This window comes from Lactuca serriola, chromosome 8 (genome assembly GCF_051521515.1).
Source record: "Lactuca serriola cultivar US96UC23 chromosome 8, Lser_US96UC23_V15, whole genome shotgun sequence".
NCBI lineage: Eukaryota > Viridiplantae > Streptophyta > Magnoliopsida > Asterales > Asteraceae > Lactuca > Lactuca serriola.
In genome coordinates this window covers 84035585-84041584 of record NC_136415.1, presented here as the reverse complement: position 1 = coordinate 84041584, position 6000 = coordinate 84035585, and the positions used below count along the sequence as shown (strand labels likewise).

Sequence of the window (6000 nt, the reverse complement as noted above, 5' to 3'; positions counted from 1 at the left end):
CTCTATAATAGTACATCGGTTTGTATCATATATTTACATTGTAATTGCCTAAGGTTCATAAACTTCAACCCCATAACTTGATTACTTCTAAAATCTTTGGACTTTCACCAATATCTTTTTTTACATCACGTCTTTCTATCGAATACCACCTGATGAGCTTCATATCCTACTGCTACAAATGAAAGAATGTAGGAGAAATATAATGATGAATTTTCATTTTTTTTTTTGAAGTAAATCAAGTTTAGGGATGAAGTTTAAGAACCTTGGATGATTGCAATGAAAATTTAATGCAAATTGACGTAGTTTGATGAGGTTAGGTACCTAAGCTTATATAAGGTTGTTAGGTATATTCACTTTACCATATATATATATATATATATATATATATATATATATATATATATATATATATATATATATTAGTTGGGTCATGAGCTTATCGAAATGTTACAGTCTAATTCAAATAGACTGTAAAATCTCGATAGACTCCTGACCCAACTAATTATAAATGAAGATATTAGTTAACCCTTTATATAATTGTAAAAATATATAAAAGCAAATGTCAATTAAAAATTACACATTTTCTCTATGTCTATGTCATTAAATCAATTACATCTTTCTAACCCTCGTCCATGCAATCCAATGGCTCGAGAAACTATTTTCAAATTTTGGATAACAAACTGGTGGACGTACATCTTGTCCTGGATTGAGGGGATACCAACACCTCTATCTCCATATATACAAATTTTTGGATCATGATCCTTTTTTGAATTTTACAAAACAAAACAAGAAACAAAAGCAATCCGACAAAAAGCATAATCAAACCATTGGATATATGTTCATAAAATCAAGCAATAAAACTAAACTAAAAGTGGATTTATATGGTTTAACTTTTTTGATGATCAAAGAACCAATGCTATAGGATCAAAATTAGAATATCATTATCAGTTCACACGCCACAACAAATCATCTTCAAAGCAAGGACATCTTATTTTTCTTACTAGTTTTTTGTGATTTTTTAGGGAACAACCAACCCCTCTTTATGGAGGCTAAAGCTTTCACAAATATAGGCAAACCTTTATGCCAAATTTGCACACCAAGCAATCGTCTTAAATAAGGCGAGCTTTGATGCTCAACATGCCAACCAATCAAACATTTTAACTAATGACATAATTATCTATAATTAGATCGATAATTATACAATCATAATTAAATATGTGTATTTGCAAATTAAGTTCTTCTCTTTTATAAGTTTTAATTAAACCATTCAACTATTGATGAATAACAAAATAATCCATTTATTTATTATTCCTGTTTTTAAATTGTACTTTATGAGGAATCCAAAAGACTTATGCAACCGTTGGAATGTTAATAATCTGTTGTGCCAATGAACATATACATTACACAAACATTGTTATCATATCATTCACCATTATACAAGCAAATATAATATAATAAGTATGACATTCACTAGATCTATAGTAAAAACACCACCACCATAGAAACCCCCACATACAGAAGCACCAACACCTCCACCACATGATGAAATCATTAGAAAGCTGGTCGCTCATGTGGCCAAACTAAAGAAGCAATTGAGTTTCTTATACGGTTATGTGGAGTTGCAAGATGAACATACAACCCTCCTTGAGGGATGTATACGAGAACTTGTTAGGGTTGAGGTAAACATTTAAATTTCTATTTATTCGATTAACGTCGTCTAACCTATAATAGTGGGGTAGGTAGTCTAACATGCCGGAAATGTTAGATACGTTTTACAAATGTTTAAAATCTTTATACGATTAATTAACGTCGCCTAACTTATAATGAATATACAGTGGGATGAGTAGTCTAACATGTTGAAAATGCTAAATACATACTTCAAATATTTAAAATCTTCATTCGATTAATTAACGTCACCTCATCTATAATGAATGTATAGTGGGTTGGGTAGTCTAACATGTCGAAAATGCTAGGTACGTTTTTCAAATGATTAAAATCTTTATTCGATCAGCTATAATGAATGTCCAGTGGGGTGAGTAGTCTAACATACTGAAAATGCTAGATACATACTTCAAATGTTTAAAATCTTTATTCGATTAATTAACGTCGCCAGACCTATAATAAATATACAGTGGGGTGGGTAGTCTAACGTGCCGAAAATGCTTGATACATTTTTCAAATGTTTATAAATCCTTATTCGATTAATTAACGTCGTCTAACCTATAACGAATGAATGTACAATGGGGTGGATAGTTTAATTAATTAAACTTTTTATAACCGTATTTTTTATACATTAATAATTGTTCTAAATGTTAACAAAACACATCAAAAGTATCGACTAATCAATCAAACCCCTTTCAAGTTTTAACTGATTAAAAGTCGTTACAGTCTCACTTTTACTCCGCCTATTTTACAACGTAACAGCAGTGCTTTCCAATTGTACAAGTAGCTTAATGCAGTGGGTACAAATTTCTGAAGCATGTATGGCAACAACATATCGTCTGCAAAACACTGTATCTCTTTTGTGGATGAAAACGATGCATCACCGATCGGGGACGACGACGGATAATGAGATTCTCGCGGTGGCAGAGGCAGCTACTCGTATTGGCAATATCACCGGCCGACCAATCATTCCGATCGCCCCGACATTCTTCACCTACTCTGATCCTGTCTCCCTCACTGCAAATACTTTTTTGTTCCATGAAAAATCCAAAAACGAACAAAATTCTGAGATCAGAAGAGGCGTGACACTGACATCATGATCGTCGTCTTCTTAACTGGAGCAGTTGGATCTGATGACTAAAAGGAACATATTTATCAGCTTTCACTCTTTTCCAAAAACAAAAAGAAGAAAAGCGAGCAAGGTGGACCATGACTTCCGACGATCTGAAGATAAAAAAAAAAAGGGTACGTTACCTTTATTCTCTGTGTCCGCAACTCCCGATCGTTAATTTGGTCTGGATATAAATTATAAAGTGTTTGTCAATCTGAAAAAATAATTTTTTTCAGGGGGTAAACATGTTCGTTTGAAATAAGTTGGGGATGGTTTTTGTACTTTCACTTGTTCACGGGAAAATTCACTTGAAAACGACATGACATTATATGATGTTTTCTTTCATTTTATTTTTATGGATTAAATTGGAATAATGAATTCATTTATGAAGAATCTCTCATTCGTTGAATGTTCTCTCAATTGTCATGTTCATTCCTTCAACTTAAATTCAACTGAATATCATTATTTATCAAGAAGTAGAATACCATTTTCACTATTTTATGAAGAAAAAAAATCCTTATTTTTATTGCATAAACCCTTCTTACTTTACTTGCTTATTCAAAACTTAGAAAAAGTTTTACAATCGGTTGCGTAATAACATTTAAATAAGACAGATACAATCTAAGATTTTAATCACTAAAAAATGGTGACCTGATCATTTAAATGGTATATATGTATACATTTATGTAGGTAGGCATGCATCTATGTTAATATGTATGTAAATATGTTGAAAAACTTAAAGGTAAAGAGAAACAAGGGTTGTCATATTTCCTTGTTTCATAAAAATTGATTTCGAACAAATGATCAATTGGAAAAACTCATCAAAGAGGTGATTCCGTAACCCAAGAGCTTTCCAAATGGCTCCTAAAACTGGCATATGATCAGGAAAGGTTTGATCATTATGAATAACAACACAAATATGAATTCAAGTACCCTTAAGAAAATAGTTGTAACTGATAAAGACTTTACTTTTATAAAAAAAAAATACAATTTGTGCTTGCTATAAAATGATTGCTTATAACTGATTTTAACATAATATTACAAGAAATTTTTGTACATTTCTAGCTATTCGGACTGTATAAAAATACTATAAGATTTTGAGGTCTGTATGTATCTAGGAATTATATGAAACATAGTTTGATGAATGACATTGATGTTAATAATGGTGATTGTTTTGACATCGATGGCTGATGGATGAATAGTGGTGGTGGACCTGTTGATGACGGTGGAGGTGGTGGTGATATACGAGACATTTGATATTATGGGTTGGTGATGGTGATGCCCAATATTTAAGCAAATCATAGCAAATCGATATTTTGGAATATGTGGCCATTCGCTTGAAAACGTACAAAGGATAAGGGCAGTTGGTGGTTGAAATGTCAAAAACAAACAAACGGGAATTTAATGAGGATTAAAAATTATTTTGCTCAAATCGAACAACCATGCTTTTGTGTATATTCTTATTGAATTTGTTATATGTAAATCTGTGGTTTTTTGAAATAAGAAATCTTCAGAAAAATTTTAAAATTTTATCATAATTTACGAAAAAGTTCTAAACTAGAATTTGTTTACGAAAAAATATGAATTACCGGTAAAAATAACGATTTGACTATATTTTCCCGGTTTACCGGTTTTTTTACTTACACGTTTTATTAAAGTCTCATTATTTTATATTAATTTACGAATAAATTACAAACTAAAATTTAGTGATGATTTGACAATTTTCTCCATGTAACATACAATTTATCGGTTTAATTGATGACCAGAACGTCTAATCATTAAATGAGCTGATGACATGGATATGTTGAGTTATATAATTTTATGTTTACCATAAAACTTGATATTTTGATATCTTGTATATTTTTTTTGTAATATAAAATACATCCAACAAAAACTGTAATAATTACATAAACTAGCAACAACTATTTTATTTTTTACGTTTATAAGAAATTTCAAATTGTCTACTAATCTTATGTAACCCAATATATGCATCTCATCAGACATCAACTCATTTTCTGTCATTTTTCCTGGAAACTCACATTTTATTGATTTCATTGCTAACCTAGATACATAGTTATAAGTGAGCCGATTAGATGGATATATAAAATTTTACAGTAAATATAGTATTATATAATCTATCGTATCCATCTTATCAACTAATTTAATGACTATGTGTTTAAATCATCAATGAAACTGATAAAATGTAGGTTATATGGAGAAAATGGCTAAATCATCACTAAATTTTAGTTTGTGACTTATTTGTAAATTATGGTAAAATAATGAGACTTTAATGAAATATGTAAGTAGTGAAACCAGTAAACCGGGAAAAAGGGGGTCAAATCGCCATTTTTACCGGTAATTCATGCTTTTTCGTAAACAAATTTTAGTTTGGAACTTTTTCGTAAATTAGGTAAAATTTTAGGACTTTTCTGAAGATTCCCTTTAAATCCACATGTCATTTTGTGTAGGGATGGAAATGGGACAGGTATGTGGCAGGGTTGACCATCCCTGTCACCATCCGCAAGTACCTAACCTCGTCCCGATCCTCATCCATATCCCTGATGGATACGGAGAATTGAAACCTTTCCCCTTTAAATATTGGGTTTTTCCCCGGCCCATCCCTGATGTATCAACAAATAAATAAACTAAACTTACGCAAAGAAATCAAGTTTATTAAAGTGATAAAAAAACAGAGGCCATAATAGATTATGTTACATAAATCATAAAATATAACAAACAATGAAAACAAGAAGTGACGATTTGGTAATTTCATAATCAATAAATTATCAATATATATATATATATATATATATATATATATATATATATATATATATATATATATATATATATATAGGGGTGATCGTGGTGCGGTTCGGTGTGGTTATTGGCAAAAACCTCACCACTAACTGTAAATGCGATTAATCCATTTTCAAAACCACTTGGTGCAGTTATTTTTGCGGTGCGGTTAGACGGTTATTTTTGCGGTGCGGTTAGACGGTTATTTTTGCGGTGCGGTTTTGTTTTTATGTGTTTCGATTATTAACCGCATGAATTTGGTGTGGTTATTTTGTGTAGTTTTTAATCGCACTTTAGAGTTCAAACGGTTTTAAGAGTTTAAACATATTACTTGTAATAATAAAAAACAATAATATATAAAACAATTAACTTAAATTACAAACAACTAATATCTTAAAAACTTTAAACCGCTAGTAATTAACAATAAG

General features: G+C 30.6%; 1 long non-coding RNA gene across 1 annotated transcript; it reads right to left on the bottom strand.

Annotated features, from left to right (window-relative positions):
• Positions 1–2253: 2253 nt before the first annotated feature.
• LOC145068934 (uncharacterized) lies at positions 2254–2975 on the bottom strand. Its single transcript, XR_013689177.1, has 2 exons — positions 2917–2975; positions 2254–2799 (listed from the first exon to the last, which is right to left on the bottom strand). It is a non-coding gene; the product is annotated as an uncharacterized LOC145068934 (long non-coding RNA).
• Between the last annotated feature and the right edge of the window lie 3025 nt (positions 2976–6000).